Raw genomic sequence first — 12,966 nt, forward strand, 5'->3', positions numbered from 1 at the left:
TGACCTAGGAGTCATAATATATTGTGCACCTGGATGTAGGATATACATTTATAGGGAATAGAATAAATCTTTTCATATGGCTGGTATTTATTCCTGCAAGCACTTTGACAAAGATGAACAATGTCTGCAAAAATTACATTTAATGGTAGATAAAGCACAACATTTTGTTGACTGTAACCAGCTAATGCAGGGATGAAGTGCATCCAAGAGTACATTAGCATACCTTGTTACAAGGACTGCTATGATTTTCTTTTTTTAGCACTGCAAAGAGATCAGCTGATTCTATGAGAAAAGGTAGATTTTCCTAATACAATATTACACAACTAAATGCTCATTGACCTTAGTGTATATTTGATGATGTAGCATGGTATTGGAGCACTGTGCACATAAATACAGAATAACCTGTTTCCAGGTATAGGCTGCTTTTGATGGGTTGGAGAGGTTGGTTGCACTCCACCTTGGGTCTTAGTATTAATTCCTCATCCTTGCAATAGACAGTGGAACATATAAGGTGGCAGATAGAGATGGACAAAAAGACCAGAAGAATTATCAGGAGAAAGGTATTGTCAGCACAATCGTATATACAGTATGTCTATTCAAAAGTTAGTCCCACTGAGATCAGTGTGGCTGACTTCCAGGTAAGTAGGTATGGGATTATAGCTTGACTCTTCTTTCCAGCCTCCTAGGGAATATGGGAAGCTGCCTTTATACTATTGCTCCGTGTAGCTCAGTACTGTTTATAGACTGTCAGCAGTCTCTCCAGGATTTAAGGCAATATTATTTCCCTGGCCTACCTTGAGATGCCAGGGATTGAACCCGGTACCTTCTGCATGTAAGGCAGATGCTTTACCACTCAACTATTGTTCTTTACCAAGCAAGGAAGGAAGGAAGGAAGGAAGGAAGGAAGGAAGGAAGGAGAGAGAGACTGAGGATGGACAAAAAGGAGGAAAGAAAATAGAACCATAAGGAAAGAAGATAAGAGTATGAAGGCCTAGCATCTAGCTCCTGATTTTCAACCTAGCAAACTGTCTCTAATCTATTTCACCTTTGCCAGATTACAGAGTCAGAAAATGCAAATTGTGCATTCATAATATATAATGACACAAATTTGTAGGTAAGAACGGTTTTATATGCATTGAGCAAGCTAATGGGAAAGAGGCATGAACGAAGAAGCGCATACTTTTACAATGAGCGCATTTACTCACAGTTCTAAAATACAGTGGTAAAGGTAAAGGTACCCCTGACCATTAGGTCCAGTCGCGGACAACTCTGGGGTTGTGGCGCTCACCTCGCTCTATAGGCCGAGGGAGCCAGCTTTTGTCCGCAGACAGCTTCCGGGTCATGTAGCCAGTATGACTAAGCTGCTTCTGGAGAACCAGAGCAGTGCACGGAAACGCTGTTTACCTTCCTGCTGGAACAGTACCTATTTATCTACTTGCACTTGATGTGCTTTTGAACTGCTAGGTAGGCAGGAGCTGGGACCAAACAACAGGAGCTCACCCCGTCGCAGGGATTCAAACCACCGAGCTGCTGATCAGCAAGCCCTAGGCTCTGTGGTTTAGACCACAGCACCACCTGCGTCCCATAAAATACAGTGGTACCTTGGGTTAAGAACTTAATTCGTTCTGGAGGTCCGTTCTTAACCTGAAACTGTTCTTAACCTGAAGCACCACTTTAGCTAATAGGGCCTCCTGTGTCGCCGCGCCACCGGAGCACGATTTCTGTTCTCATCCTGAAGCAAAGTTCTTAACCCGAGGTAATATTTCTGGGTTAGCGGAGTCTGTAACCTGAAGCATATGTAACCCGAGGTACCACTGTATTGGTAATTCCACTTGTTGTTGTTTAGTCGTTTAGTCGTGACCGACTCTTCGTGACCCCATGGACCATAGCACGCCAGGCACTTCTGTCTTCTACTGCCTCCCGCAATTTGGTCAAACTCATGCTGGTAGCTTCAAGAACACTATCCAACCATCTCGTCCTCTGTCGTCCCTTTCTCCCTGTGCCCTCCATCTTTCCCAACATCAGGGTCTTTTCCAGGGAGTCTTCTCTTCTCATGAGGTGGCCAAAGTATTGAAGCCTCAGCTTCACGATCTGTCCTTCCAGTGAGCACTCAGGGCTGATTTCCTTAAGAATGGAGAGGTTTGTTCTTCTTGCAGTCCATGGGACTCTCAAGAGTCTCCTCCAGCACCATAATTCAAAAGCATCAATTCTTCGGCGACCAGCCTTCTTTATGGTCCAGCTTTCACTTCCATACATCACTAAATTCCACTTAGTAAATGTCTATTTTATGGGGATGCTCTGGCCCCTGCAGCATCTTCCCATCTCCACCCAATGCATGCTACTCCACATACAGAATTGCTGACATGCTCCCATTGGCATCCCTCACCTATGTGGAGATCCATGTATCTGGGAGGCTGGGGGCACACACTGCTGCATGTTCTTTTTTTCTGTTATTATTCTCACTGAATCTTTGGAATGGAGGGTATGAACTTAACCATCTAAATAAATGCTTGTAGTGCCTAATTGCTGTGGGCATCATATTAGCAAGAACTCAAGCCTGCTGACGGGTTATTTTTGTCTGCGTGCTTCCTTGGTGCTTATTTGATTAGCTGGCAGTTTTTCTGAAGTGACCTCTTTAATATTTAAGATTTATAACCAAGTGTATTTTCATTATATATCAGTGTTACCACACAAATTCGCTGCATTTCTGTCTCTGGAAGAGCAGAGTGCTTCTCAAAATAGACCCTTGGCCATCAGCATTAGCGTGGAACATGCGTTCTTGATTAACCAACATGAAGAAGAGTCAAATTTGGAGGTTAAAGGAAAAGGGTTTCACAAAAACAGATTGCTGTAAATGGTAGGTTTATTTGACTAGCTAGTGGCTTCAAAATGTATAAGAAAACTGATAGCCCCCTTTTTAATTACCTCATCCTGAAAACTGCTCTCAGCAAACAAATAGTTTGCAATTGGTTTGAACACATCTGGAAACGAGAAAATAATATGATACCACTGAGGATAAAATAACTATGCTTGTGCTGAACGTCTTCCCAATTCAATTTTCAGGTTGAAAGCAGTCCCTGGAGGGGAAAGGATTTCCCCCCCTTAAAAGTAAATTGTTCAAATGTTCACCTTCCCCGAGTTCTGTTTGCTTGAACTGCTGCTGATTCTGTGTCTTTTTTCTCATGGCTCTTCTGAAGTCACATGCTTTGTCCCAGCCAACTGTGGATCATGTCGTGAACATGATGATTTCACAGCTAGGGATGGAAGGATCTGTTAATTTCTGCTCTTTGTTTCTTATTTTTCTATTCTTAAATTCTGCCCTCCACATTTTGCAGCAATTTACAATTAAATAATAATTCTCACAAAAATTCATCAGCATATTTAGTGTGAATTTATCCACATAAACATATTTTTATATACTATTTTGATCAATGTGTACACATTTCTGCAAACAATTTCCCCACATATAATGCATTTTTGTTTGTTATTTTCACTAATATATTCATTTTTTATGCACATTTTCTTAATATATGCATTTTTGTAAACATTCCTTTGTTGGCAAACTGAAAAGTAAAATTTGGATAAGTGTGAATTTCAAAGAATAGTTGTGTTTCACTTTACATATTGTTCAGAAAGTGCTAATTTGACAGATCCGGCTTTAAATGAGACCTGAATCAAATTTCTCCCCCATCCGTAGTCACAACACACATAGCCAGTCATATCTGGCTGCTACATGGTGATGATTTTGACAGCAAACAATGCTTGTTTGAGTGAATGCAATGTTTCCTAGCAAAAATTATACAGGTGATCCTTGCCGTTCTGAAATCATTATACGGAATGAATCACAAGGCATATAACAATTGGATTTGGCTACCTGATAATGTCACTAAGGGCAAATGAAGCCAATTCAGAGTGAGGTCTGTGCTGCCTCAATTAGCAACACTTTTGAGACTTCTTGAAGCAGAAATTGTTCATGAGAAACAGGCTCAGTCAGCTTAGCCCTAAAGGTAATGCCTGCTGTGTTGTTATAGTTTATTTATTTTCTTACTGATTGATTACATTTATATCCCATTGTTCCTCCAACAAGCCCGAGATGATGTTTCTGATTGTCACACACATACCACTTTATCCTCACAACACCCCTGTGTCAAATGCAGCAAGGGCTGAAAATGGGAAACTTTGGCTACCCCACAGGGTGAGCTGCTAAATTGCATGTTGCAACTTTTGCCTAGGCAGCTTAGTATCTTCAGGTTCTGGACCTGGACTCACTCCACCCAACCAGGCTGGTGATTGGATCTTCCTGGACAGGCAGGACTATAGTAAAGCTTTTTATTGCAGTTAGTTAAGCCTTACTTGAACAGTAAGGTCTTCCTGAGTTCTTACATTCTTTGATTTTGGCTTCCTCCTTGATCATGGCTTGTCATATTTTGTAATTAGTCTTTGGTCAACCACTGGCTTTGTCCCATGATTCACCTTAGACTGCTTCCTATTGATCAGTTCTCACCAGTGTTGGCCTAAGGTATTTTGCTGCATGAGGCAAAGGACAAGATGGCTTCTCCTTCCCATTCCATTCACCAAAGCCAATTGTTGAACCTTACTTGAATGCTGGCATTTAGACAGCATTTTCCACTGCACCTGAGACAGCAGGCTACTTTAGGGGGTCTAGGACAGGCCATGTGGTGTGTATGTGTGTAAACTCCCTGTGATCCTTGGAGGAAGGGCAGTATAGAAATTTTGTGCACAACAACAGCAATAACGTGTATATGGGTTAAGTGTGTATGTGCTCTCCAGCACAGGGGAATGACCAGGTATGGACAGCTGTGGGGGCTACTATCAGTGTCTCACAGTAACTGCTGTCCAAGACAGCCACCTTACACTGCCTAATGTAAGGGGTGGCCCTGGTCCCAACACCCTTAGGCTGGCTGAGAAATACCCAGTGAGATACCCAAGTACACCCAGTGAGCGCCACTAGGTTGAAATGTGAACCTTGGTCTCCCCATAATTTGCACTCAAGCATCAGAATACATTGTGCAATGGTTATATGTTCCAAGGTGATGGTGAAGCCTAAAGGCCTACATCTCATGATGGGCAAACAAAATAGGCAGTTCTGCAAAGTTCTTTCGAAGTCTCCTTGCTTCACTTCTAAAACCAGGAAAAGGTCCAAAATGGTACAGCTTTATTGAAAATACCCCAGTGTTTTTCTAACAAAGCTCTCGTCCATGGAAATGACTTAAAATTACAAATCCACATGCCTAGGTAATTTAATTTAGTTGTTAATCTTTAAACATTTTTTTGAAGAAAATACTTGCACGGTATGCCTTGGAATCCTCTTTAAGTCTTTTGTTTACATTGTTTTGGACTTTCCTTCCTTTGTCATGTTTATCCTCTTGTGTAGCCCTTCTAACTTGACTCTCTGCCTTGCCTCCGCAGTGCCCAGAAAGTTTGCTTGCTGCAAGCCTGCCTAAGGCACATGAGGTGATTTAAATGGCAGGCTGGGGCCACTCCAACACTTCAAATGTGCCATTTGTTGCTTCTTGGCCTTTAAAATGATTGAATACCATGGAATGCAGTAGGGATGCCATAGGCTGTGTTGAGGACCCCAGAGAGTCTGATACAGCCCCGGAGCCTTGCCTTGGCCTCTAAATTTCCATGTTAGTTTTAGGAGTCATCACTTCCTACTATTCTGATGTCCTTTTCATCATGTGAAATGTAGGTGGCCTCCTTGTTTATTGGCCTGCTTTCTGCCTGGTTTTGTAGTTTGCTGAACATCCATTGGCCCCTCCTCCCCTACTACTTATCATTTAGGCAAATCGGTCACTGCCTCACCAACCTTAGTATGACCTCTGACAACCCTCACCTACATGACTTCTTAAAACTAGTCCAAGGGGTGGTACAGCGTATCAGTTTTCTCCTCCTAAATCTCATCCTTGGCCTTGTAGAATTCAGCAAGGAGGATGGTGACAAAATTAGTTTGCCCTGCCTGCCAGTGTCTCTTATACCACCTGCCTTCTGCTCTACCAGTTCCAATGGGCACCAGCCACCATTGGTTGTAATAGACAAAAGGTTTCCAATTATGTTCAGAGGCAATAAGCCAGCAACCCTTTCCCAAGCAGACACTTACCACAGTGTGCTTAGACTCACTTGGTAGGCTAGTAATCTGTATTGTTTTGTCAAGTGTTAGAATCTTTTCACTGGATTTATGTCCTGATGCAAAGGTATGATAAAGTTTTCATCACCACTTTGCAGGTTAATATAGACAATATTGTAAATTGTGTGCTTTAGCTATGTGGTTAGGTGCACATTGTTGCAAAGACGATTGCTTTTCAGCTGCAACAGACCAAGATGGCTAATCCCTCTGAAGCTTATATGCAACGGTGAATTGTTGCCTGTATTTGTGTGTCCCTGTTGCAGACAGAATGCTGGACTAGATGGACCCTAGACTGATTCAGCAAAGTGACTTGTGATGTTCTTAAATAGAACAAAACTGTAGTTGAGCCAGCTGGCCTTGGGCAAATGAATCTTTCCCCGCTACTTATCTCCAAATTTCTCTGCCTTAGAGAAGGAAAGGCATGGCAGTGAAAGGTCAGTTAAAAAGAAGAAGTGGCAGCCATAGACTTTATTTTGGGGAAGGCTAATGCTCCTTTCTCATGCCTTGTATGCTATAGTGTAAAGTTAGTTCCCCACAAGGTTTGATAAACTTCTTGTCATCTTGCTGTATACCAGCTGAGCACCTGACATCAGAAGTATATATGAGCTTAATTGGAGCAAAGCCCATGATGATCAAGGAGTTCAGTGTAAGCATTTGGAGTTTATCTAGTTTGCTCGTTAAAATAAAAGGCTTGTTCTCTAACAAGCATACCACAGTAAATCATACTTCTAAGTTAAGCTCTAGCCCTGGGGCTCTTGGTGCTCTATCAAATTTAAGCCTATGGTGTTCTGTGTTTGTCCCCTTCATGTCCAAGCTCTTTCAGACACCCATCTCTTCCTTTGCAAACAGCAAACTGCTTCATATGTGGAGGAGCCATACATAATGAACATCTGCATAAAGCCCCCCTTCACAAGGACACTGAACATCCGGCCACCAGGGAATGTGACCAGTAGATGTGTTGTGTCTTGACTAGCAGGTGCAATCCTGCTCCTCAGTCCTGTGTTCAGTGCATTCATAAAGGAGTGTGGTCTGAACATCCCCCATTGAGCAATGAACACATATTCTAAAATTCTCACAGGGAGAGATAACAAAATAAACATATTTTCTAAGCAATGAGGCGATTTAATAAATGTTTTTATTCTTGGCATTGCAAGGAATTATAATGATGGTTTATATCATCTCTGGTGTTTTGTTCTGGCAATATTTTTCTTCTCTGCATATGTTTTTCATTAGTTATTTTTTTTAACAGTAAGTTAAAGCCTAGCATACTTTTTGTTAGAGTCTATGTGTTGCAATTATGTAGTCAGAATAATAATAAAAATAGCATGCAAACCATATTTCAGATGCACTTTTTAATGCTCTCCTTGTCTATGTAACTGTGTATCCAGAGAGTTGGCTTTGATAGCCTTATAAAAGCTTTCTGGATTAGAACTTCTCCTCCAACTGGACAGAAAGTGCTTATAAACTAAGGTTACCAGATTGTTTTCAAAGATTCCGGGGAATTTTTTTTTTTTTTAAGGGGGGGAGTTATTAAAAAATAATAATCAAGAAATAATACCTTTTGTGGTCTCCTCTGTTGCATGGCCTTCCTCTGACCTTCCTCTCTTGGAGCGCTATCTGCCGTGAAGTAGGCTCGGCTCGGGCCTGGGCTTGGCCACATATCCTTGCCCTCCTGGTGCTCTCCTACCTCTCCTACTTAGCAGTGGCTGTGGCAGCGGCACATCAAGGTCGGGGCTCCCCTCTTTTTTCTCCTTCCTCTTTCTCTCTCTTCCTTCTCCTTCTCCTCTCCTCCTCCCTGCGTCAGCTCCAGGGTTTTCCTGGCCCCGGAGCACTGTTGGGCAATTGGCCGGGTCGATTTGGGTTGTGGGGTGTGTGTGTCAGCAGTTCACCCAGTTGACGCGTCGGGCGTCTCCAGTTCCCCCTCAGCAGCGGCAGCAGCAGTCTCAGCAGCCCGGAGCCAGCCTGGTAGTGCAGTTGGCTCTGGCTGGTTTCTGGAGCTGCTCGCTGCCGTGGCGCCCGCCATTTTTCCTCACCGGAAGTCCCCATATAATGTGTCTTGTGTCATTGAACCAATCACACAACATTCATTCCCTACTAATAAATCTACAACGCTTAAAATATAAACCTGGGGATGTTAAATGAAATCCGGGGACATTCTGGGGACAGATTTTTGTCTGGGGACAAATTTGTAAATCCGGGGACTGTCCCCGGGAAATGGGGACGTCTGGTAACCATATTATAAGCTTACCCTGACCCAACTCTCTTTTCTTCAGTTCCATTCTTCCTTTTTGCCTTTGTTCTTGCTTCATCCTACAACTTCCTTGAATGTTGACCATGGGCTGGCTATCTAGTCACTATAACTTTCATGAAATTCTACTCAATATTGATCCAGAGTAGATTCCAATGTATAGTTAGCAGAGTAAAAACTTAAACACGTTGCAGGATTCCCAAAAAATAGATCAGAGGCGATTAATATTTAATCCAGCAGAGCTTTATTGCTAATGAAGGCAAATGAGCATAATGGTCACAAATCCAATACATTCAGGATTGGTACTGTCCATAAGAAATCCAGTTGCAGCAGACTTAACTTAAACTTAAAATAACTTATAATATGTTTAAATCTTAACACTAAGCATACTATGTACAAAACACCAGACCAGAAGGAAAAGAGATAGAAAGAGAAAGTGAAACCCAGGCTCCTTCTGGCCTTTTAAAGTCAGCATGACCTTGACAGAAAAGATAACAAAACCAGTTTAAGCCAGCTGTACTCAGTTTCTCTGAAGGAATAACCCAAACATCATGAACCTTCTGCTTGTTTCTTTCACACAGAGAAGCTTCCAGAACCCTCCTGAATTAAGTAGAAAGATCTCTACACATCAGATCAATACTTTCTGTACTAAGAAATGCAAACTGACAATAACTGCACACAGTAATGGACCTCCAAAACTTTACTGGGATTCCAGACTTGTTGTATACCTGCTTTGTAAGGAGGATGGCTACAGTATGTGCTTCCATTCACAGGGAAAGTGAATCAATTGGTACACTCATGGCAAGGTGGTGCTGCAAATTTGCTTGGAGGAGTAGTATGGGGATGTTTTCTCATGCCATTTTTCAGCTATAGATAACCTCATCAAGTGCTGTTTGCTGTGCCATGGGAAAATACAGGCAAATATATTTTTCAAAACACAGAGCAAATAGTAACCTCTGTGTGTGTGTGTGGGTACTGAGAGAGAGAGATTGGGTAACGGGGAAGAAGAGGAATGGTTAGATGTTCACACACTCTTGATGCTCTCCGAAGCAAATTAACAGACTCACTGCACTGCATTAAGTATTCAAAAATTGAAATCACTGGCTTCTTGGCACAATATGCAGTCTGGTCCTCAATCACTAATTCCATCCAGGCAAAATGAGTGAGCCCTTCTGTCATATATTAGGCACATAGGAAGCTGCTTTATACCGAGCTGGGTCATACCTCAGTCCTGTCAGCACTGTCTGATAGCAGCTTTCCAAGTTTTCATGCAGAGGACATTTCCAGCCCTATCAGGAGATGCTTTGGATTGAATCTGCAACCTGCATGCAGAGTAGATGCTCTATGCATGAGTGACAATCGTTCCCTGTTTGACCATTGCCTCTTCATCAAGAATAGAAAATACTCAGTGTTCACCTTGCATTTTTACTAACTTTAGCCCTCCCAGTTAGTTTCACATGGAGGGCCAGTTTGTTGATTCAGAAGCACTGTTGACACCCCAATATGTGCACAGTACAGTATGCAGGTCACATTATATTTCCAAACTAAATCTCCAAGGCTGCATCCTGAATTCATTGGGGCTTACTTCTAAGTAAACATGGTTAGGATTGCACTGTAAATACCCATTCTCCCCTTCCACCTTTTAAACAGCAGAATCATTTAATATTATTATTTTGACAGCATTGTTTCAACCAATCAGTAGTGTACAGTTTCTTCCCCAAATGTGTGGAAACATGGAACTGAGCTGAGTTCTTCAGAGAACTTTTTGAATCTACATTGGCAGTGAGTACACTTCTATAGTAGCTTGGCTTTTGAATTAACATATATGTGGATGCACCCTAAGCTAGCTGATTCTTCTACGTCTTAATGTTTTGTTCTGCGACATGCACAGTTCTTTTAATGACAGGATCTTGGCTTTGGTTTTGAGTTTTGTTCTAAAATTAGTATTCTACTTCACTGCTCTCTCAAAATGGTTAGCCCTCCTGTATTTTCTCCTGCACATCATTTGTCGTGCTGTGCTCTCTCTGGTTTGGCATTCCTTTTCTGTGACCATGTTATACATAGCTGCTGTTTTCTGATATGACCTTCACAGAAAGCTTGCCCTCCTTCTAATTTGAAGAGAATGTATAATAGCTTTGGGTAGTATTTTCAAAAATAGAAATAAATAATTGCTTTATATCCAGAAAATGTAAGTTATGTACAGTAATTCTAAACATTAATATACAATAAAAGATTATTAACATTCAGTCCTGCAATTCACATAAATCAACAGTATGCATTGCTGGGATCAAGCCCCTGGGAAGGCTTGCTGTGTAAAGCCAGATCACCCTTTAGAAAACTGGAAAAAACACTGGATTTATAATATTTAATCACTGCACTGTGTGGGGCAAATGAGGCTGCCAGTCTTCCTCTTAGGCTTTCTCCTCCTCTCTCTCACTGGATGCTGATACAGAAGATATGAGGACCACAGGGGTTGATTGGTAGCCAAAAGAAATGCTTGACTGGTTCAGATCCAGAGGTGGGTTGCCTGGGCACGTGTTGCTGCTGCTACTGGTGGTGGTTCCTTTGTGAGGAACATGGTGATTGGGTCAACTGTTGCTATTGTCTCTTGAGCTTATCAAAAATTTCCTTGCATGGTCTCAGAGTGTCTGTAATTCCATGGATGATCTTGAAGCAGTGTTCCGTGGTTGGGTCAAATTATGCAATTAGATCATTTGCCTTCTTTATTACTTGGAAGAGTTGATAAAATTTCTGCAGGTTCCAGCTTGCTGGCTCATGCTTGCCATCCTCATGCTCACATTCTGAGCTTGATCTGATTAGTTCCTCCAGCTCTTCGACAGTCAATACCTGTGGACCCTCATTTAGTGATTCCACTTCTTCCTGGATGAGGCCAGCAAAGCTATCACCATCCACCTAGACATTTGCACAATGTCCTCCACCTCAGTGGCAATGCTTGGAAAACCCTTGAAATTGTGCACACATTCCTTCCACAAGTTCTGCCAGCATGCATTCACTGTTTCAGCCTTGATTGCATCCACTGCCTGTTAGATGTAGGTGGTGCAATGGGTAGTGTTGAAAGACTTTCATATTGTAAAGCCTTTTGGCTAAGACCAAGTAAAGTGTAGTGTATACCAGCAGCGAAACCATACAGCTCCATCAGCAAAGGCTTTATATGCTGGTGGGAGGCTGCTGCAGTTAGAAGCCTTGCTGTTGCATTCTGCACCAAATGCAGCATCTGGAGCTAATGTGGGAACAACACCTGGTCATTGTTGGAAGCATGCAAAACCTACCTTATGCAGGTAATATAAGTAAGTCCTAACAATGTATTTAGTGTGATTTACACTCTGGGCAAGCATGACATCGCTATGGACAAGCATGACATTACCTTTAATGTAAAGTAGTTTGAATGCCCCCCACTTTTTTTTTTTTAAAAAAAAGGCAGTCAAACTACTTTGACTTTACATCAGTGGGGAAACTTTTCTCCACTACATTCATTTTGGGGACCATCTTTTCCGGGTGTGTGGGGAGGCTGGGCAAGAGGCAAAAGTGGGTGGATCCAAATGTATTTCGTTCTTAGATATTTTCTTATACAGTGGAACCTCTATTCACGACCACAATCCGTGGCGAAACAGGTTGCTGGGAGAGGTGCCATTGTGCGCAGGTGCAGGCGGCGATTTCCTGCTTCTGCACGTGCGCAGAGATCGCTACTCCTTTGCATGCGCGAACGGTGGCAAACCTGGAAGTAACCGGCGGGTTTGCCACATGGTCACAACTTGGAACATCCGCAAGTGGAGGCGGTTGTAAGTACTGTAGAAGTTCTACTGTAAATATTTTTTCTCCTTTGGGAGTAGGTTGAGCTGAGTTTTTATATTTTATATTTTATATTTTGCTTTTCCATTGTTTTAGTTTTATATGCTGCTGGCATCAAGATTTGACTGCCTCCGAGCATCTGCTGAATTCTTTATGCTGCTATTTCATGGTTAAATCTTGGTGCCAGAATTTTGGCAATCAAAGCAGTGGCAACTTGACACAGCTCACAATTACTCAGGAGTAAAGATTACCACAAAGTACATTACACTTTTTTTGGGCAAAAGAGGCCTCAATTTGATTCTGTCAAGGGTCTGGGCAGTGTCTTCTAGTGACAGTAGTTTTGTCATTTGCACAATGCTCTCTTTCCAGTATAATTCCAATAAGTTAATGCTTTAAATAAATGGAAGCTACTGAAGTTTTGCACACTGATTTCTACTGAGCTTTTCTTTAACTGGTTGAATATCAGTCCCTTTGTATGCGCCATGCAGCAATGTGCTACATATTGTGTTTTAACTGTACATTGTGTATCAGAATAAATGACACACAAAATGACAAACAACATTTCCTGTAATAATGCTAGCTGGTGACATTGCCAGCATCAGCAACAGGAAGAACAGCACTTCATTGAGAAGGAAGATGAGGATTTATAAGGTTTGTGCTGCCCTTTCAGTTATACTGAGCATCAGGTGTAAAGGGTGCCCCACATCGTATTGTGAAATGAAAAGTTCTCTGTTGTGCTACCAGTAGCATTACCGTCTAT

The 12,966-nt window shown here is 42.1% G+C and overlaps 1 protein-coding gene across 9 annotated transcripts in view; it reads left to right on the top strand.

Moving 5' to 3' along the window:
* The window catches only part of JADE1 (jade family PHD finger 1), a 153,893-nt gene that overhangs the window by 40,942 nt on the left and 99,985 nt on the right, over positions 1-12,966 (top strand). For 3 of the 9 annotated variants that reach the window (XM_083457233.1, XM_083457223.1, XM_083457227.1), the window contains one exon: positions 10,077-10,178. The exons of the other annotated variants lie outside the window; for them this stretch is intronic. The gene's annotated coding sequence lies outside the window, so the exon portion shown is untranslated. The remainder of the gene's footprint in view (positions 1-10,076; positions 10,179-12,966) is intronic. 9 annotated transcript variants of the gene reach the window in all.

The sequence above is a fragment of the Podarcis tiliguerta genome (assembly GCF_965153285.1).
Source record: "Podarcis tiliguerta genome assembly, chromosome: 9".
In the NCBI taxonomy this organism is placed as follows: domain Eukaryota; kingdom Metazoa; phylum Chordata; class Lepidosauria; order Squamata; family Lacertidae; genus Podarcis; species Podarcis tiliguerta.